Genomic DNA, 21,069 nt, shown 5'->3' with positions numbered 1-21,069 from the left:
TGAGGTTGACGTTGTATCACTCTCAACAGTACTACTGAAGGGCACCCTTGCGAAGCTTGGGGGCTTGCACCGGCGCAGGCTGTTGTTAGGAGGTCAGCGTAACTTCCTCTGTTACCTTCGCTGATAGGACTGGGCCGTCATTATCCCAGACTATCTTCGGAACGCCCCTGACTCCACTTTCTTGTATTTTGGTGTCCGGTCCTCACCAGCCGGAGCGGAAATACTTGGAAGTTGTTTGACTGGCTGTATCTTTAGGGACTTTATAGTGAGTGCTCTTTGCTCCTTGTATATAGTTGGCTTTAGGTATTTTTGTCTAGTCACCTTTGGACTTTGTGGTCTGAGTGACTGGCTTACCACTCTACCGATCTTGAAAGGCTTTTGGTTGTTCTTTCAGAAGTTGTGGAGTTGCCTCCTTAAGGGCAAAGGTTTTGATTGCTTATCCATATTCTTTGAAGAGTTATTTCTATATTCCCGCAAGGGAAAGGGTCTTTGGAACAGTTAGATATGGCTAATATTCCTGTGGAAACCAACCAAGGTACCCTCCCAAAAGGGGATCCTTGTGCTTTTCCTTTCTTTGGAAACATTGGTACTCCCTTGATGGCCACTTTGAATATTCCTGGGTTGAATGTTGGACTACCCGTTTGGCTGTGGTCCACTCCGAATATTCCGAATGCTCTTGAAGCTTCTCAGTTGAATGCTTTATTTCAAGGGCATTACATGGGTGCTAATTGTTCATCTTCTTTCAAAGAGAAATCTGGGATTCCTTCTTCTCCTCCTTCTTGTAACAAGAAATCTAAAAAAAGGAGAAAAAGGAAGTCAAAGAAGAAGAATAAGTCTATCCTTTCGTCTTCAACCTCTGCGAGTCATGTTGGAGATGAGTCTTCAGCCACTGCAAGTCATGCTGGGGGCACAAGTCTAGTCACTGCAAGTCACACTAGCACTTCATCTTCAACCTCTGCGAGTCATGTTGGAGATGAGTCTTCAGCCGCTGCAAGTCATGCTGGGGGCATGAGTCTAGTCAATGCGAGTCATACTAGCAAAAAGTCACCGACCTCTGCAAGTCATGTTCAGGACACTCCGCAAACCACTGCTAGTCATGTTGGCGGAATGGAGGTTGATAAGAAACCTGGACGTAGAAGTTTTAAACCTAAGTTCTCTTGTAAGATCTACAAGGGAGACCATCTTACTCATTTATGCCCTGGTATTCCAGAGGTTCAAAGGATATGGTCCGAGTCTGAAAGTACTTCTACTCCTAAACCTGATATGGTTTCTCATCAATCCCATCAACCATTGGTTGATAATGTGGTAAAGCCAGTGCAATCGCTGGCCAATTACACTCCTCTTTTGGGGGGTGAAGTGCCTAACAAAAGAGTTTGTTTGATCTCTAGTACAGAGTCTTCTGGTATAGGGGGCATTCTGGTTTCTTCGAATGTTCCCCCTCCAAGTTCTAAGAGTGTTTCCTTTGATTGGGATAGTCTTGTTGAGCCTCGTCTTCCTTCTGCTGCACCTTTCCAAATAAAGGTCAGAGTTAATTCCACAAATGTCTATCGATGTATGGTGGATGAAGGATCCTCTTCAAGTATTATATCCTCTTTGACTTGGAAAGCTTTGGGTTCCCCAAAGCTGTTAACAGCTCAGAGTCAGTTGTTAGCCTATGATAGAAGACCTGGTGAATCTATGGGTGTTCTTCCTCAAGTGCCTATCACTTTAGGTGGGAAGACTGTCTTAATCGATATGATGGTGGTTGATAGCCCTTTAGACTTTAATATGCTACTTGGGCGTGATTATGTCTATGCTATGAATGTTGTGGTGTCTTCACTCTTTCGAGTAATGTGCTTTCCTAATAACGGGAATATTATCATTATTGATCAGCTTGCATCGGATAATCACCACCCTAATTCGACTTTACTGCAGAATACCCCTTGGTTTGTTCCAAGTGTTCAAGTAGACTCTACCCCGCCACGGGTCAATTATGTGGCATTGAATCCTCAATGTTCAATTGCTTCTAAGAAGGATCCTTTGACTTATTATTCTCCTTCTTCGAACTTGGTCCCGGCAGTTGACCGAGAGATTCTTCCTATAGGGACATGGGACCCTTTAATTCCCTCTTTTGATCCTTGTAGTTCTCATGATTTCTCAGATCTTGCTTTGCCTTCACAGGAGGAACTCTTTGAAGCCATGAGTTATGAATACCAAAGGAGCCCTTGGCCTGAGCCCTACAAGGGGTTTGTTCAACATAACTATTATGCGTAAGTCGCAAGGCTGCATGGTTCCCTGTACCATATTGTATATATGAGGTACGCATTTTCAAGTTTTGTATCCTATAACACAAAGATTTTATATGGAGTTTATAAGTGGGGTGTTTTAACTTCGTGTCTAGTGTTCCTATTTATGTTTACAGAACTTGGAAGATTTCTCCTTTGGAAGTTTATGGTTGGTCCGTTCTGACAGGTATTGGTTCTCGAAACTGGCATGTAGGTTAGGTTTTTCCACCTGCATTGTGCACTTATCAGTTTCCTTTCCAATTTTGCCTTAGGATCAACCCCACCAAGTTATGATGCGGAGCCTTCTCATTGCTTAGAAGTATCATGACTTGTTTGGTAGAGCCTACCTTATCATGGGTGCCCTAGTTAGTACCTTATTATCGCTTGGCACTCATGCAGTTTTTTTGTCCTTAGGTTCGGGAGTCCTCTGTAGTCCCGCCATGACTTATGCGTTGAAGACTCATTCTTCTTAGCTTCTTCGCTTCGTTCTGGCCTTATACCCCAGAGGCTCCTTTGTGTTGAGTTGTACTACTGCATTGCATGTTGACTATTTGCACCTTTTGGCCTAGAGCCGGCTTCACTTGGACTTGTGTTTAAGCCAACTTTTGACCATGACATATGCAAAATCAACCTTGCATACCTTTGACTTCTGCAGCTTGACATACCCAGATCCGTGGAAGGAACATACCTCTGAGTGTCACTGACCAGTTTTCACCTCCCTGCATTGAGCATAGGAACATTCCTTTCCCAGGAACTAGATCATCTGTTTCACCGACACTCGTTCTTTCCACTGTACTATAGCATTCTTTTATTCTTTTTCCGGCTTAACAGAAAAAGACAAAAAAATTAAATATTTCAAAAAAGAGCGGGAACAGGGACAATATTTCCATTTATTGTTGGCAGCTAGAGTCAGTGGTGTTGCCCTTGAACAAAGCACTCAAAACAAAGTCTCCTCCGCATGGGTGGGATTTAGTTTGACTTAGGAATGCCATAACCTTGTTATTGAGTCAGTTCTCCCCCGATTGGTTATCTCTTCCAATCATATGGAGGGTTCGTTCGTGCCTCCTGCATGGCGAACTTATACAGAGTCATCATATGCTGCCACATAGTCACATTGAGTCGTGCTTTTGTTCAAGGGAAGTTAGCTTGAGTCGGCCTCTCTGCGGTGTCTCCTGACTCATTTTTCAGTCGGCCATCCCTGGTTGTCAGTATCATGTCTATCATCACATCAGCTATATTGGTCCTTTACTCATGCCAGTTTGAGAAGGTCCCCATTGACTTCTTGCTGGCGGGTCTTGTCCTTATCGACGACGACACCTGTTATAGACATTTTTGTGCCTTATAGCATTGAGCATGAAATGTCCATAATCTAAGGGATCCAAAGTCCCTAAACATGTTGTTCCTACCCCTAGAGGAACAAGGCTAACTAACCACAACAATTCACAGAAGTTCTCCACCTGAAACCACTCAAAAACAAGTCAATTCAGGATCATGTCAACTGCTCCACTGAGCATCTGTGCTGAATGTCAACTGCTTCACTGTCTACTTGCGTTGAATGTCAACTCCAACAAAGGCTACCTGCGCTGAGTGAGTTTGGACAAGTGGCAGGTTCATTCCTCAATGTGTCAATGCTCAGGAAGCTTCCAAAATGACACTTGCCTCAGGGAATTCGACTGGTGATGAGTAAGAGGTTCCAAATCTCCAAGTGGAAGCAAGAACCTCCAAGTGGACTCAAGAACTGAGAGAGGGAGAGGACACTAGTCAGATCTCAAGCTGACTCATCCTCTCTCCAAAATAACTATATATAGATCTCTCCTCCATGAGATCTAGAGGCTGGAATTTTGTTATTGCAAAGAATTGATGTTGGTTTGAGACTGGGAACATTGGGTGCTTAATGTTTTGAAGGGAGCTGAAGAAGGAATTCCATTCTACTGGGAAGGAGATGTTGGATTGGAGCCCTCTGGGTTGTATCTCTTCTTGAACCTTGTTATCAATCAATAAAGCTATCTTGGTTCTTTCCTATATGCTGGTGTATTTTGTATGATTGCATTAGTGTATTTGATTTACTTCTAATCCTGAATCATTTATGAATATGAATATTTGCCTTTGTGTTGTGTTCTTCTCTTGTCGCAAGTAGTTGTTCTCTTGTCACAGGTAGTTGTTCTCTTGTGATCTCGTTGGAATCAAGTAGCTGTTCTCTTGAGCAAGCGAGGAGGCAAGTAGCTGTGAATACCCAAAGAGAAGAGGATCTAGATCGAGGGACAAACGGAAGACAACGGTAAGTCTATCAATCTCCCCTCTTTCACATTTCATAAAGGAAGAAACCAGTATAGCTGTATTCGTTTGTTGCTAAGGCACTGTCACACCTTAGGTGGATAGTATCGTCCTGCATAGGCATTTTTCCCCACAACAAATTGGCGACTCCACTGGGGACAATTTGTTTATTCATTTCATTTGTGTTTCTGTCATTTGTTTACTTCATAGACTTGACAACAACTATCGAACTGCATCTTTCCCGGATGCAAAGTAGAAAGTTGCTGCTTTGATCCAGTTGCTGGACTTGTCTATGATATGAACAATGGATCCACAAATGATTTGATGATCCTTGTGATAGTCTTTAGTACCCTCTCAAAGCATCCCTCTGTTTATACCTTGCTTGTGTTTCTGATTTGGCCTGAAACAGTTGATTTTTGAACATTTTGTGACCCAGAACCCAAGGGAAACGAGAGTTTCTCTTTCAGCGCAGGCACTGTGAAGGCAGTCTACATTTCAACGCAGGTCCCATGAAGGCTACCTGCGCTGAATGTCAACTCCACAGTGTTGGACTTGCGCTGAACCAGTTTAGCCTTGTGCAGCTGGGGTTCTCTGCTATTTGTTGCCCTGTTTTGATCTCTGTTTTTTGCAGCCTTTAACCAGCATAGGTACCAGTCTGATAACTCCTTTTCTTTGCTTAGATTCCGCCTCCTTTTGTACAAAAAGACTGTGAATGTTTTTATGTGTTTGTGGCGTCATTTACAGTTTTCCTTTGCATGAGTAAAATAGTCATCCTGTAGCCTTTGATTCAGATCTGATTGATTGTGATCTTAGAAGAGAGTTCATTGGCTGTTTTCAGATTGATTATAGATTTACTTTTGCTTATTGGTTTGAATTTGTCTCTTTTGAAGTGTCAAAACAAGTCTTTATTTCGAAAATCGTTAAGTGTTGTAATCTCTTTTATCTTCTCTGATTTCGAAAAGTGAACTTGTTTGTATTGATCATTTTAAAAGCAAATTCAAAGTTGTACAAAAAGCTTTCTTTGTAGGCATTTATACTAAGAAAGTGGAAAACAAACACCTGCATTGTGCATTTTGCATTTGATAGTTTGCATGTTGGATTTAGGAAAAGTTCATTAGAGTGTGCTGATTGCTCTTTGAGAAAAGATAGTGTTTTTCTTTTCCCTTAGTAGCTAGGATTTTCAAAGTTGAAAAGATAATAAAGCTTGTTTATCATCTTTAGACTGCATTTAGGAAGTTGTATCATACATCTCGTGGTGAACCTTGAAAGGCAAACTTTAAAAAGATCAACCTAAAATAAACTGAATGAACCTAACAACGCTTTGTAACATAACGCACAACATAGAGGTCTAGGCTAGAGACGTGTTTCGGCGTCGTTAAGCCTAGTGACTGTCGATCTCGTGGAAGGTGGGTGATTCCTCCTGAGGGACGATAGCGCTAGTACGGATTGTACTCCCACGTACCGTCGAGTATATATTGGGAGACCCCTATAGGCATATATCTTTTATCCTTAGGAAGCCGTGTCGGCCGCCCTACTGATCGCAATGCAGTGAACACAGCATTCACGAAGATCGACCGCCCGTACCCTAAAAAGTATTCTGCGGTTTTGCGAAAAGTTTGGCACACCCTCTGACTAGAACTCCAGAGCAATTTCTTTTGGCATTTTTCAGACTCTATAACAGAAAAAGTCCATCCGAGAATTTGTCACTTCGGGCTCGTTAAAACATTGAAGGAGACTAGAGTCATCTTTAGCTTTTTCTCGACTCTTTAAAACTGAAAAAGCAAGTTATGTCTAAAGCGTCGTTAACAATTTATTTTAAATGGAACAATCACCCTTTAATCCTGCGTTGATCTTTAGGTTGAAAAGATGGAGCACACCAACCAAGGAATTCCCCTTGATGGAAATCCTAGTCCTTTCTCCTCTTGGGGAGATGTTAGTGCGCCCCACATGGCCACATTGTCGCTTCCAGGACTGACAATTGGCCTACCAGTTTGGCTCTTTTCAACCAATGTCGTTCAGAATACCACCATTCCTGAACAGTCGAGTCAACAGTTAGATCAGACAAGAGTTGCCTCCCAGCCTTCCACTTCATCTTCCTCCCCTCCTTCCTCTTCGCTTGACGGAAGTGGTCGAACAAAAAACCGGGTTCCTAAGGAGAAGAAGGAGAAGAAGAAGAAAGAAAAGAAGAAGAAGGAGCCTAAGGCGACTGGGGGCAAACAAGTGTCATCTAACAAGAATCCACACACAGCACTCGTAAGGCCTAAATCGCCATGCGTCATATGCAAGGGAGACCACTTCCATAGAGATTGTCCCTGTATCCCCCGGATACTAAGGGACTAGTCCCCCCGTTTGCACAATTTGGTAGCATCAACCTCTGATAGCCATGTTGATTGTTCACCGTCAACTAGTGGGGGTGAAGCCACAGGACAGAGCGGGAAAGCTAAATTTCCTTGCAGACTGTGTGAAGGCGATCACGCCATCCACCGTTGTCCCTTCTTAGACGAGGCAAAAAGAGTTCTGGAAGATCGCCCGATTTTACGAGCGCATCTCCCTCCTGGATATCAAAGACTCCTGCCAAGTCCCTCACTAGTTGAAAATCCGGCTGACCCAGCCAGGTGGTCAGCCGAAGCACTTGTCATTGAAGATGAACCGTCTAGATCCATGCCTGACGAAAGTCAAAAGGTTGATACGGCAGTTGACCTGGTTTTGCCTTCAGAGGCTCCATCTTCGAATGACACCATCACAGAGGAGAATAAAGACGACACCGTCCAAATTCTCTTCATTAACACTGACTCTGATGAACAAGGGGGCAATGCCACCATTCCTTTATCGCAGGAAGGAAGTTCGTCAGAGCGATATCCGGCCGCATATTCGGTCCCACCACCAAGAAACCTGGTTGTGTCCTTTGACTGGAACCAACTAGGCAGACCCCGGTTTCCAGCCAGTATACCATTCAGAATTATTTGTCAAATATACAGAATGGTAATGGCTGGCACTATCATTGATGAGGGGGCATTTGTGAGTATCCTTTCCTCTATTGCTTGGAAAGCGCTTGGTTCGCCAGCGCTTTTACCTGAAATGAGAAATCTATCAGGTTTTGATAAAGGAACCAGTCGACCTTTAGGGATCCTCCCCAATGTGCCTATAACATTGAAAGGGAAGACCGTTCAAATGAACGTGATGGTCGTTCAAGGACCCTTGGATTATAACCTACTCCTTGGACGAGACTATATATATTGCATGGGAGCTGTAGTCTCCTCACTCTTTAGAGTAATGTGTTTTCCGCATGAAGGAAGAATGGTCAAGCTCGTAGACCAACTTTCGTTTCCCGGATCACGTATCGCAAATAGTCATGTGCCATCCCTAAATGGTCTATTCATGCAAGAAGTGTCTCAACCCACGGTCCGTCCTCCTAATGAGCGCGAGTAATCCGGGGGATATGACTGGAACCCAGGGGGCATGCATCCTGACCTGCTTCGGCAGGAAAACTTTGGATATAGGGTAGGTTTCCGCGGGAGAATATGACTAGTCCGTACCCCGTCCGTGGTTGGAAGAGGGGTTGTTCTGGAATAAGATTCTCTTGTCAAAGTTATGTGAGAGGGCGGGGGGTCGTCACTCACCTTTGTTTATTTCGGTAGACATTGTCGAGGAAGTGTTTTGTTTGAAAGATTAACGAGACAATCTTTGGGTAACCTGAAAGAGGTAGGCCTCTCCCGGTAAAACAAATGTTTTATCTGCAAATTGAGGGGTAACCTTGAAATCGTACTTTATACCTGGGGGCATGCAAACCTTTCGGAGTGCAAGCAAAGGGTGGCTATTTATTTTTTAAAATTTTTAGGACCTCTAACCCTTTAAACTCGTAGGATTAGTTGTTTCCAAGCTTGCATAAAGAAAGGATCCGGAGCAAAGCTTAGTGAGATGAAGCTCCATAAAAAAATAGAATCTTGATGAGACACTCTTATCTTATGACTGGGTAATCGAGCAGTTTTAGCATAAAGTTCATGCTCGTTAAAAAATAAACGCAAGATCCGAGCAGTTTTAACGCGATCTTCATGCTCGTTAAAAAATAAATATAAGCAGTGAGCAAATGTTTCCTCCAGTGTTTAAGCTCATTTTTAACTAAAAAATGAACCTACCTGGTAAATAACCACCGTGAATGTAATATCATCAGCCATTAAAGCCTTGGTCGTGTTTGCACCTGCCACCTCCACCTTTCATTTGGCCGATTGTTCACCCCCATATGATTGTTTACCCATTTTGAGGAATAGCTGCGAAGAGTGATTTCACCTAGCCATCCTTGTGACACTGCCGTGATTGGAAAATTCCAACCTGTACCTGGAATCTGCTGCTATCCCTGTTTATCACTCGTTCCTCAAAAGACGAGTCTTCTTTAAGCTCTTTTCAACTGACTCGTAAAATATGAAAAGATTGCCGAGTTTTGGCCTTCCAACTCGTTAAAGGACAGGAAGAGCTATCCCTCCTCTAGATTTTAATCTTTTTGGACCTGAGGGATTATTGCACAAAAAGATCGAGCGCTTGTTTTGTTCGACTCGTTAAAACTATTGAAAACTCATCCCTTCTGTATTGTTTTATACTTTTTCGGACTTAAGGGATTAGATGACGAAAAAGGAATTTTGGAGTTAACTTTATGTACCTTTTCAGACTCTCTAAAAATGAAAAGGACCGAGTTATCCTTGTCGTTAGACTCGTTAAAATTATTAAATAGCGACAAACTTGTCTTTAGACGAGAACGAGTTTAACTATCGCTAGGCTCGTTAAAACATAACGATGGGCTTGCCCGAAGGGCAGGTTATAGAACAAGCATATGTTATCCTCCTCAAGCTTGACAAAAATAAAGAGGTACTGGTCAGCAATGACTGGGGAAAAATTGGGAGAAAACTAAAGAAAACTTTGATGGTAGCAGGTCGCTCTTGAACATGACACTTTTCCTCCGTACCATAATCGGGTTGGGTTGTCTCATTCACCGGTCACATCACCATGGTCTCGCCATACCATCCATATTTGGGGTAATGCTACCGATCCATCGCATCAGTGTCGCCATATGTTCAAGAGAAGTCGTTCAGAAAGAGTCAAACCGGGTCCCATCCACTGCCATACATTATCCTTCATCCATTCATGACCGCCACCCTGAATCATATGTCACAGATTGTTTTCACCTCCATTAAAATCATTAGCTCCGTTCCGTGTCACTGATGTGGGATTCATCAAGGCCCTCCTTTGACGGATCTCTTCTTGTCGACATCAGCTCATTATCCAAGAAGTTGATATAGGAACAACCCCTTCAGTACTTTGAACCTTGCATGCCTCAATGGCAAGTTTCTCACTTCCGGCGACAGGTATAAATCAATGACCTTCGACCAGAAGAATTTGCATGGTGTTCGACGCCAAGTCCTTTATTCACACCACGTGAATTGTACTGCAGTACCTTGAGGGTCATTATCATTATCGGTGATTCCTCTCGCGCTTGTTAACGGTTTACATCATTGACCAGTAATCAAGCGATGTCTTTCCATGTTCGACTTCAGCGCAATTCTCACATGGATCGACTTGTACTTAGAGTGAAGATCGAACGAGTTTGAAGACCCCGGATCTAGTTTCATCCATCCGGGCTGCGATATATATTCAGGAAAGATAAAGACATTTGACATGTACATCATTGCAGCAGATGATCATCCTACTCAAAGGATGATAATTTCGCCAGAATGATCAGTCTACCATTAGACGATCGCCTGTTCTATGTACAAAAATGAATTTATAAAGCTGAGCATGGGAATGCCCGCCTCAGCTAGATCATGAAAGCAATATGAATCATAATGTATTGTATTGTATCTTATTACAGGTCTCCTCCCAGCAAATGGATGAACTTCGGACCCTCCTGGATAAAGCATTTCACCCGATAAACGGCCTCATACTTTAGGGGGCAACTGTTATAGAAATTTTTTTGCCTTACAGCATTGAGCATGAAATGTCCATAATCTAAGGGATCCAAAGTCCCTAAACATGTTGTTCCTACCCCTAGAGGAACAAGGCTAACTAACCACAGCAATTCACAGAAGTTCTCCACCTGAAACCACTCAAAAACAAGTCAATTCAGGATCATGTCAACTGCTCCACTGAGCATCTGCGCTGAATGTCAACTGCTCCACTGTCTACCTGTGTTGAATGTCAACTCCAACAAAGGCTACCTGCGCTGAGCGAGTTTGGACAAGTGGCAGGTTCATTCCTCAATGTGTCAATGCTCAGGAAGCTTCCAAAATGACACTTGCCTCAGGGAATTCGACTGGTGATGAGTAAGAGGTTCCAAATCTCCAAGTGGAAGCAAGAACCTCCAAGTGGACTCAAGAACTGAGAGAGGGAGAGGACACTAGTCAGATCTCAAGCTGACTCATCCTCTCTCCAAAATAACTATATATAGATCTCTCCTCCATGAGATCTAGAGGCTGGAATTTTGTTATTGCAAAGAATTTCTGTTGGTTTGAGACTGGGAACATTGGGTGCTTAATGCTTTGAAGGGAGCTGAAGAAGGAATTCCATTCTGCTAGGAAGGAGATGCTGGATTGGAGCCCTCTGGGTTGTATCTCTTCCTGAACCTTGTTATCAATCAATAAAGCTATCTTGGTTCTTTCCTATATGCTGGTGTATTTTGTATGATTGCATTAGTGTATTTGATTTACTTCTAATCCTGAATCATTTATGAATATGAATATTTGCCTTTGTGTTGTGTTCTTCTCTTGTCGCAAGTAGCTGTTCTCTTGTCACAGGTAGCTGTTCTCTTGTGATCTCGTTGGAATCAAGTAGCTGTTCTCTTGAGCAAGCGAGGAGGCAAGTAGCTGTGAATACCCAAAGAGAAGAGGATCTAGATCGAGGGACAAACGGAAGACAACGGTAAGTCTATCGATCTCCCCTCTTTCACATTTCATAAAGGAAGAAACCAGTATAGCTGTATTCGTTTGTTGCTAAGGCACTGTCACACCTTAGGTGGATAGGATCGTCCTGCATAGGCATTTTTCCCCACAAAAACACCTTGCTCTGAGGACAGGCCTAGAGCCGCACCCTGGCCCTATTTTCATTATTGATAGGTCACCTTGTGCTCAGCATCGATCAGTATCATGGGTCTTTGACTGAGTGGTTTCCCTTGTGTTCGACATCAGCATACATTATCACACATTGGGATTCGTGCAGTACCTTGGTTTCCATTTGACCCTATTGGTGGATACCTCGCCTCTATGTCGGCTTTCATTATTGGTTGGTTCAGAGGGTTCCTGCCGTGCGCTAGCCACATCTTGTGTACGCCAGAAACGTACTTCGGTTGGGTTACTACATCTTTTTCGTCCGATTCCTTCCACATTATTGGCCTACGGGTCACACTCGCGCTAGATTGATGGAGGATGCCTTAATGCCTTCCTTCTAGCGGATCTTTCCCTATCGACTCCGACTCATTGCTCTGGGGCAAAGATCTAGAGTCCATTTGGCAGTACCTTGGGGTTTGCAGTCATTAGTGGCAGATTCCTCACTATCGATAGTGGGAAACCATCATTGTCTCCTGATCGATAGATTCTTACAGGTGTTCGACTTCAGCTCATCTATTGACACTTGTTAGATTGTACTGGGTACCTTGACGCTCATTATCATTATCAGTGAGTAGTCTCGCGTTTGTTAACGGTATACATCAATGACCGGTAATCAAACGATTTCTCACATGGTCGACTTCAGATCATTTATTCCCATGGTGTAGAAATGTACCACGGCGGTCGGTGAAGACCTCAGGTTGTATCAGCATTCATTGGTTCACTTGACAGTTGCTCCTGTTGCTGCTAGTTGATACCACTCCACCTTATATGTTGCAGTCAGTCATGGCGACATTCTATATGCTGGCACCTGAATTTCCAGTGTAGTACCATCCTATTCCATCATGTTCAGTTGGTACCTGTTGGGATCAGTCTTTGATATCAGTGATCCGTTGCATCTTTCAGCATCATTGACAGTCTTATATGTGATATTCAGACATGTACTTACTCATTATGATCAGATGATCCATTATGTATCTCCTAGTCCTTTATACTTGTGTACTTAGTGGATCCGCTTGTACTTGATATGCGGACATGCTTTACTTTTTCTGAGCATGGGTATGCCCGCATCAGACAGTGTTTCTTTCTGATCTCCTTTTGGTGGCTTGGCAGGCTGAATTCTGGTGAAGTCCTCCTTGGTTTTTCGACAGAGTTCCTTTCCATGTACTTACATAATATATTTCGGCCATCATGTTCCCCTTCTGACCTCATACATTAGGGGGCATCTGTTATAGCTCCAAATCTCATTCTTATGGTTTGTGATGCTGCACTCATGGCCTAGGGCAACCCCTCCTTCCAGACCTGGTCCAAAAATTTAAAAAACAGTGTTTTATTCCCTATACGCGACATTGCCCTGAGTTAAACGCGTGTACACGCGGGTATGTGTATACCCAACCCCCGTGTATGTATTAAAACACTTAAAAAAATAAATAATTCCTCATTTTCGGGCGGAGATCGCGGGTTTTACCTGCTAATCACCTGTTAGTGCCCGTGGCCCAACTGTTCCCAACCAACTCCTAACTAAAAAACTACTTTGGAGATGGTATAAAAAGACATCAAAGGGAAGGCCAAGGGGAGAGAGAAAAGAGAGCAAGATTATTATGCTGAGATTTTTCCCTTAGACCAAGTCTGAAGTCCTTGGTGCTTTCTGCACTTCCCCCATCTTGCATAGGAAACCCTTGTTTCCATGTGTATTGGTGATCATTCATCCTTTATATCAACAATGAGTAAGACTTGGAAGGAGCTCTTGTTGGAGGCTTGAGGCTGGAACGAATCCGGGAGGAAGCTTTGCTTGGAGCCTGCTGAAGGTGTTTCAGGTGAAATCTTTTCGTTATATGTACTTTACTTGCCTTTATATAAAGAAGCACGTCTTAGTTCCCGAAACAATCTTTCTTTATGCTTATGAGATTCTTGTCTTGAATTCTTATGCAAGTAGTTACTTGAAGATTTTTATAACTAACTTTATAGCATGAAGATGGTTTATATATAAGTATTTGTCCATGTACTGTTGTGTTCTTTGATTTGTTTGTTTTACAGGTCAAAGGAGAAGAAGGGAACTTCAAGAAGGGTTTGGACCCTAAAGGCCTTCTCGAACGTAGGACCTTAGGTACGTACCCTAAACATTAAAATTTGCTTACAATAAAGATAATTGTTGTGCGTGTGTTTCTTTGAATAAGCAATCTTCGGTCTGGTAGAGTCTTAACCCAAAGGACCCTAGGGGTACTTTCCCCTCAACCAGTTAACCTTCTTCGCATGAGTCTGCCTTTAACCGAAATCAAGACCAGGCATTTTCTGTGATAATGAGGATAGACAAAGTGATGCTCTAACATAATGCGGATCTGCTTCTTATACACGTGAAATTCCAGAGAGACAAAGTGAGATTTGTCCCTTCTTGATTGCGGATCCCTGCACCCATCTTCATACATAAAACCCGAGTTCTGTTCCTCCATTTATGCGAGTTCTGTCCTTCCAGTATAGCGTATACTTGTACAAGATTCACGTGGAAATATCAGAGACGAATTCGAAGTTCTGTTTCTTCTATAACTACGAGAATAGGCCTCCTTTGACTGCGTGTTAGGTGTCTCCTTTTGACTGTGTTTTAGGTGTCTCCATTGCATCCATGGTAGACCGAATGATGAGCCTTCTTCTTGCTGTGTATAGGCTTCTCCTCCATAGTTGTGTTTAGATTTAGGGCAAGCGTATCAGACTTTTGGACAACGTAGATCATCCTTATATGCCTGCATATATGTCTCCATTTACAGCGGATAGGGTTAGGGCATCATCTGCAGCTAGGGCTCCTAGGCCAGCATATTCTTTTGTTCTCTCCTTCTCCAAAAACCCAAGACATGGAGAGGAGATCACCTCAAGAATACATACCTTAAAACGACTTCAAGTCCTCACCAATTTATACTAAAACATGGATGATGAATAGACACGTCTATTAGGCTTCTGAGCCTACTCAAGTTGCTGGTCGGCTTGATAATAATTCCATAATCAAAATAAATTCATATATCCATAAATACTTATCGGAATCGGATGATCTTTAGATCAATCCTACACCTCTCGACGAGAGGGATCCAATAAAAATATCAGCTGCCATAAATAAGCTGACCCACATGGAGTTTGGCCCTAGTTGCCAATTTTAACACTCCCTCTCAACTAGGGAGAACTCCATCCGCTGATCCATATGTCCGACTGTACTGTCTCTGCCATCAGTGCCCTGCACTGCTTTGCTCAGCTCTGCTGGCTATGCTCTGCTCTGCTCTGCTCAGCGCTGCTAAGCTCTGTTGGCTCTACTCTGCTCAGCTCAGCTCTGCTAGCTCTGCTTTGCTCTGCTCAGCTCTACTGAACCATGAAGAAGAAGAATTGATTGAGAATGTCTCATACCATTCTCCACTGACCCGAAGTCAGTCTCATAGTGCGTACCACTGGTCCTAGACCAGTCTCAATCGACCCAAAGTCAGCGTCATAGTATGTACCACTCTTACTGGTCCCAGACCAGTCCTCCATTGACTCGAAGTCAGTCTCAGAGTATGTACCACTGATCCCAGACCAGTCTCAGAGTATGTACCACTGATCCCAGACCAGTCTCAACCGACCTGAAGTCATCGTCATAGTCGGTACAACTCCTACAACTGGTCCCAGACCAGTCCTCCACTGACCCGAGTCAGTCTCATAGTATGTACCACTAGTCCCAGATCAGTCTCAACCGACCCGAAGTCAGCGTCATAGTAGGTACCACTCTTACTGGTCCCAGACCAGTCCTCCACTGACCCGAAGTCAGTTTCAGAGTATGTACCACTGGTCCCAGACTAGTCTCAACCGACCTGAAGTTAGCGTCATAGTAGGTACAACTCCTACAAGTGGTTCCAGACCAGTATCATTGATCCCAGATCAATGAAGGTCATCCTAGCATAGGGAGTACGGTAGATACAACGATGCGTCCATCGGTACTACTATGGTTTCTATCCTCATTTCCCTGCTCATTGATCAGATGAGAGGTACTTCCCATGAGTCCCAGACTGCATGGGTAGGATGCCTCGACAGGAGAACTAATCAATCCTGTCCTCACAGGAGAACTTATCATCCTGCTACACAATCGTCGTGGAGAACACATCATCCAGGCCTCACAAGAGAACTAATCATCCTGCTACATAATCGTCATGGAGAACACATCATCCAGACCTCACAGGAGAACTAATCATCCAACTACTTAATCGTCATGGAAAACACATCATCCAGACCTCACAGGAGAACTAATCATCATGCTACATAGTCATCATGGAGAACACATCATCTAGACCTCACAGGAGAACTAATTATCCTGCTACATAGTCATCATGGAGAACACATCATCCAAACCTTACAGGAGAACTAATCATCCTGCTACATAGTCGTCATGGAGAACATATCATCTAGACCTCACAGGAGAACTAATCATTCTGCTACATAGTCGTATCCAAACAGCTCACTGAAGAGCTTTCATAACCAGACTGCCTCTCAAGTAGCCATGCTAGCAACAATATACTCTGCCTCTGCGGTGCTCAAAGCCACCGACTTCTGCTTCCTGCTCATCTAGGATATCGAAGCAGATCCCAAGGAGAACCAGCACTAAGAAGTGCTCTAGTGATCCTTCACACTGCCTGCCCACTTAGCATTTGAAATATTCCAAGCAGTGTATCTCAATCCATGAGAGATTGTACTCTGAAGATATCTCAGAAGATTCTAGGCACCAATCCAGTGAAGCTCAACCAAATATGAGCTCACCATGCTAACTGCAACACATATGTCCAGACGGAGGTTCTCTAAGAACATCAACGCGAATGAGTTTATGAAAATTAGAGGCATTTCCCAAATCTGGTCCGACATCAGTACCATATAACTTCTTGAAAGTTAAGATCCTCGAGGTAGTCACAGGCTTGCAGTTTATCTTTCCACATTTGGAATCCAACTCCCTCTGTCTCCTACAAATGAGAGGGTATGCACCTGTCAGACATAGGTGTCGGTATGAGAGGTCTATCATCCACAACCTTCGAGTAATGGTTTGGATCGATTTCACTCCTAGAGAATGTCAGCTTCATCAGATAGCGGTTGATCCTCTCATACTATGCTCGAGGTGATTTGCTTCAAGCCATTGAGGGCTTTCTACCACCTGCATACATGAGATTCCTAATCATGAATCTCAAACTCCTCGCGTTGTTCCAAACCTGTGGCATGAGGGGAATGGTCCCCTTATAATATTTTCCTTCGGTACATCTCAGACATGTACCTTCATGCTCTTTTTGAATTCAAGCATCCCGGTCACCATCGGACTCACAGACCTTTGGTGCTATGTGTTAATGGACCTTGTCCCCAGTGGACTTCCTGCAACTTGACACAAATTGCCTACCCTGAATCCATGAGTAAAAGCATCTTTGAAAATTTCATTTTCAAACACGTACCTTTCCATCGATGAATGCCATCCTGTAACCTTTGACTTCCATTGCTGAAATGGACACCAGGTTCTTCTTGTGATCAGGTACATGAATTGAGTTACCCTTATTCAATTGAGGGATAACATTCCCTACACCCTTGCCGGGATATGTGGCATCGGCTCCAAGTATAATTCCACGATTGTTTCCATCTCTACCAAATTAGAGAGTGCACCCATCTATCCGATGAAGTGCCTTGAGGCACTACAATCAATAAGCCAGATTCTCAAAGAATCTGAAGGAGAGGGCCAATACAAGATAACACTTCTTTATCTTATCAGAAACAACAATTGATTTTTCATACTTGGGGTTCCTTCCTTTCTTTGAAGAGTTGACCATTTCCTTGATGACCTGCATTTCCTATCATTCCTTTGACCCTGGAATGATTTGTTTATCTTCATCAAGAGAAGTGTCTCTGCCATTCAGACACTCCTTCGCATAATGTTTGAACTTATTGTAACCAAGGCATCTGTCTTTCCTTCCACCCTTAGATCCGAACTTCCCAATGAAGTGATCTTTGGGTAGGCCATCAGAACCTTCCGCTGCGCCATTCTGATAATATTCTCTGCTTCAACTTCACCCAGGGTGAATTTGAAAGGGAATGAGGAACCCATTGATTCTTTTATCTTGTCCCAACTGTCTTTGGTGATTGCTCTTTCACTCTTGCTTGGGCATTGTCTTCACCACAGCGCCGATACCATGTTAAATTTAGGTATGTTCTATGCTATAGCAATTTATTTTAATTTTCCAATATCTTTTCCAGATTAGCAATCAGCATTAAAGTAAACTGTAGATAGAACATAAATATAAATCGCAGAAGACAAGCCAAGACAAGAGGACACAAGATGTGGCGCCAGCTAGGGACAAACCGCACAATGTGGGGAAACCCTTGATCAATTCATCTTTTATGTTCTTCAAAGTTCAGGAGAGAAAATGAGAGAGATAGTACATTTATAGTAGAAGTCAACACTTTGACTTTTGATATCTGCAGAGATCAGTTGAAGACATATTGCTTCAACTGATTCTCTAAGGTGGTTCCTTCACCTATCATAGTGCTGCCTCTCGTTCATTTGCTGCACATTACCGTGTGACACCTTGTTGTAGTGTCACATGTGTTGAACCTTGATGATTGAACTTCTCATCATGCTGCATCTTCCATGGTCTTATTCATCATCAAGCTGCCCATGCTCATGATCTCATTCATCATGATGCTGCCCATGGCCATGATCTCATTCATCATCATGTTGCCCATGATCATGATCTCATTCATCATCATGTTGCCCATGCTCATGATCTCATTCATCATGATGCTGCCCATTACTAACATGCCCATCATGCTGCTGTTATAACTTCTTGCTGCTTCATCATATAGCCATATGCACATCAGCCTTAGCTGCTTGCTATGACTTGCAGCCTAGAAAAGCAGCTAGGCTGTAGCTCCAGAATCTACACAGTCCTTCTTTAGTCATGTTGTCACCTACAACAATCTGAATTCATACATTGTCTGGTGTATCTCCTCAACGCTGTCTTGATACAATGAGATTTGCTTCCTAGAATGGACTGCTTAGAAAACCTGAAGATGATACTGATTTGCTCTTCAAGGTCTTCTTCTTCCTTGTTGTGCTGGGAGCTATCCAATGACTGAGTTCTTTAGGCCTAGAACAATCCCTATTCCAGATCTGCACCTTTATACATGAGAAGGGTTTAGGACTCTTCTAGCCCTCCTAAACCCTCGATACAATGGTTAACTTTCTTTGCATGAGTCTGCCTTTTAACCGAACTCAAGACCAGGCATTTTTTGTGATAATGAGGACAGACAAAGTGATGCCCTAGCATAATGAGGATCTGCTTCTTATACACGTGAAATTCCAGAGAGACAAAATTGAGATTTGTCCCTTCTTGATTGCGGATCCCTGCACCCATCTTCATACATAGAACCCGAGTTCTATTCCTCCCTTTATGTGAGTTTTTTCCTTCCAGTATAGCGTATTCTTGTACAAGATTCACGTGGAAATCTCAGAGAGGAATGCGAAGTTCTATTTCTTCTATAACTGCGAGAATAGGTCTCCTTTGATTAAGTGTTAGGTGTCTCCTTTTGACTGTGTTTTAGGTGTCTCCATTGCATCCATGGTAGACCGAATGATGAGCCTTCTTCTTGCGGCATATAGGCTTCTACTCCATAGCTGTTTTTAGATTTAGGGCAAGCGTATCAGACTTTTGGACAAGTAGATCATCCTTATATGCTTGCGTATATGTCTCCATTTACAGCAGATAGGGTTAGTGCATCATCTGCAGCTAGGGCTCCTTCTAGGCGAACGTATTCTTTTGTTCTCTCCTAATCCAAAAACCCAAGATGTGGAGAGGAGATCACCTCAAGAATACATAGCTTAAAATGACTTCATGTCCTCACCAATTTATACCAAAACGTGGATGATGAATGGACACGTCTATTGGGCTTCTGAGCCTACTCAAGTTGCTGGTCGGCTTGATAATAATTCCATAATCAAAATAAATTCATATCTCCGTAAATACTTATCGAAATCAGAAGATCTTTAGATCAATCCTACACCTCTTGACGAGAGGGATCCAATAAAAATATCAGCTGCCATAAATAAGCTGACCCACATGGAGTTTTGCCCTAGTTTCCAATTTTAATAGTTCTTGAGCACATCAATAATTCACATCACTTCAATGTCACTGTAGTGAGTTTAGTTTCTTAAAATAAGGTCGGCTTGATTTGGAGTTGTAGGCACAAGTGCACACACTAGGCTGAATACTTCTGTGTACTGATCATGAACGATTGATACCAAAAATAATGATTGCAACCAAGAGTTATGCCAAGAAGCACTTAAATGATGATTTGCAAGAGATATCCATCAGGCATAAGGATCACTGAGAATGGATCTTGGATCTAGGTGAGGAGCATTCAAACAACAGTACTATAATTTCTTCATAATAGGACGAATGCTTCAGAGGTACAAAATTCATCCACTACAAGAATGATACGTCTTGGACTGCTTTAGTTTTTTGCTTCAAAGATCCACCGTTTACCAACCATAATAGTGCAATAAAAGCAACATGATGACCGCAAGTGCCGTGGGATATCTAAACAATTCTGAACCTCTTCCTCTATTTGTGTTAAGTCTATAATGACAAACTAACCCTAACCAGTGCTAAAGCTTTCCCAAAGAGCCGAAACTGGATCAAGTATTCCTTGGGCCGCATAAATATTCTTTAGAATGAGCGTAGGTCTCTTAAGAATTTTGCACTAGGTTTACAAATTTTAGATATACAGGCACCCTGACTACGCCTCCAAAAGAACCAGATTAGGTCGAGTGCTATTCTTACACCAAAATAGAACCGTAGGTGCATTGGAAAACCTAACAGGTCAGAGCCTCAAAATTGTCAAGAAAATAGTTCGATCTGTCATAGAATTTCCTCAGAGTGATGCCCTAAGGAGGGCTGAAAACTATAGAAGCTACTTCAGATCAGGGTTTGTTGATAATTAAACATGTTCCAGAATAACTCACATCCTTGTCTTTTCGTCCAAGTTTCTTTAAGCTTCAGATTGAATGGAATCAATTGTTTGGTTCGCTAATTATTTAGGCCTCTTATTCATGGTAGAGACAAGCTTTAAGCAAGGTCTCTGTTCTATGTTAAAAAAAGGGTCAAATAGACATAGTTATTTTTTCAGATTTGTCCTTGAATGATGCTAGTTTGAAAAGGTCTCATGTAATAAGGCCGTTGTAGATGGGAATGCACTTGCTAAAAATAAACAAGACGAAACCCTTGTCCCGAGATACCAAAGAACCAAAACCCTACTCCTAGCTTCCTCAGGACTGTGCTGGCTCCAAGAGGCTGCAGCTAGGCTAGAAATGGACAAAGAAGCTAGTGGCTAGCCAAAGGAAGGTATAGGATTTGAACTTGAGCCACAAGATGTGTCTATGAGCCTGCAAAATCGAAACCCAAGTC

At 42.8% G+C, this 21,069-nt stretch overlaps 1 protein-coding gene across 1 annotated transcript in view; it reads left to right on the top strand.

The window, feature by feature from the left end:
• LOC149148370 (uncharacterized) overlaps window positions 1-21,069 on the top strand; it is a 243,033-nt gene that overhangs the window by 19,944 nt on the left and 202,020 nt on the right. The window lies entirely within an intron of this gene.

Source organism: Pinus tabuliformis, chromosome 9, assembly GCF_031772625.1.
Source record: "Pinus tabuliformis cultivar Carrire ecotype Pingquan chromosome 9, CPIR1, whole genome shotgun sequence".
In the NCBI taxonomy this organism is placed as follows: domain Eukaryota; kingdom Viridiplantae; phylum Streptophyta; class Pinopsida; order Pinales; family Pinaceae; genus Pinus; species Pinus tabuliformis.
This window is presented reverse-complemented; position numbering and strand designations above follow the sequence as displayed.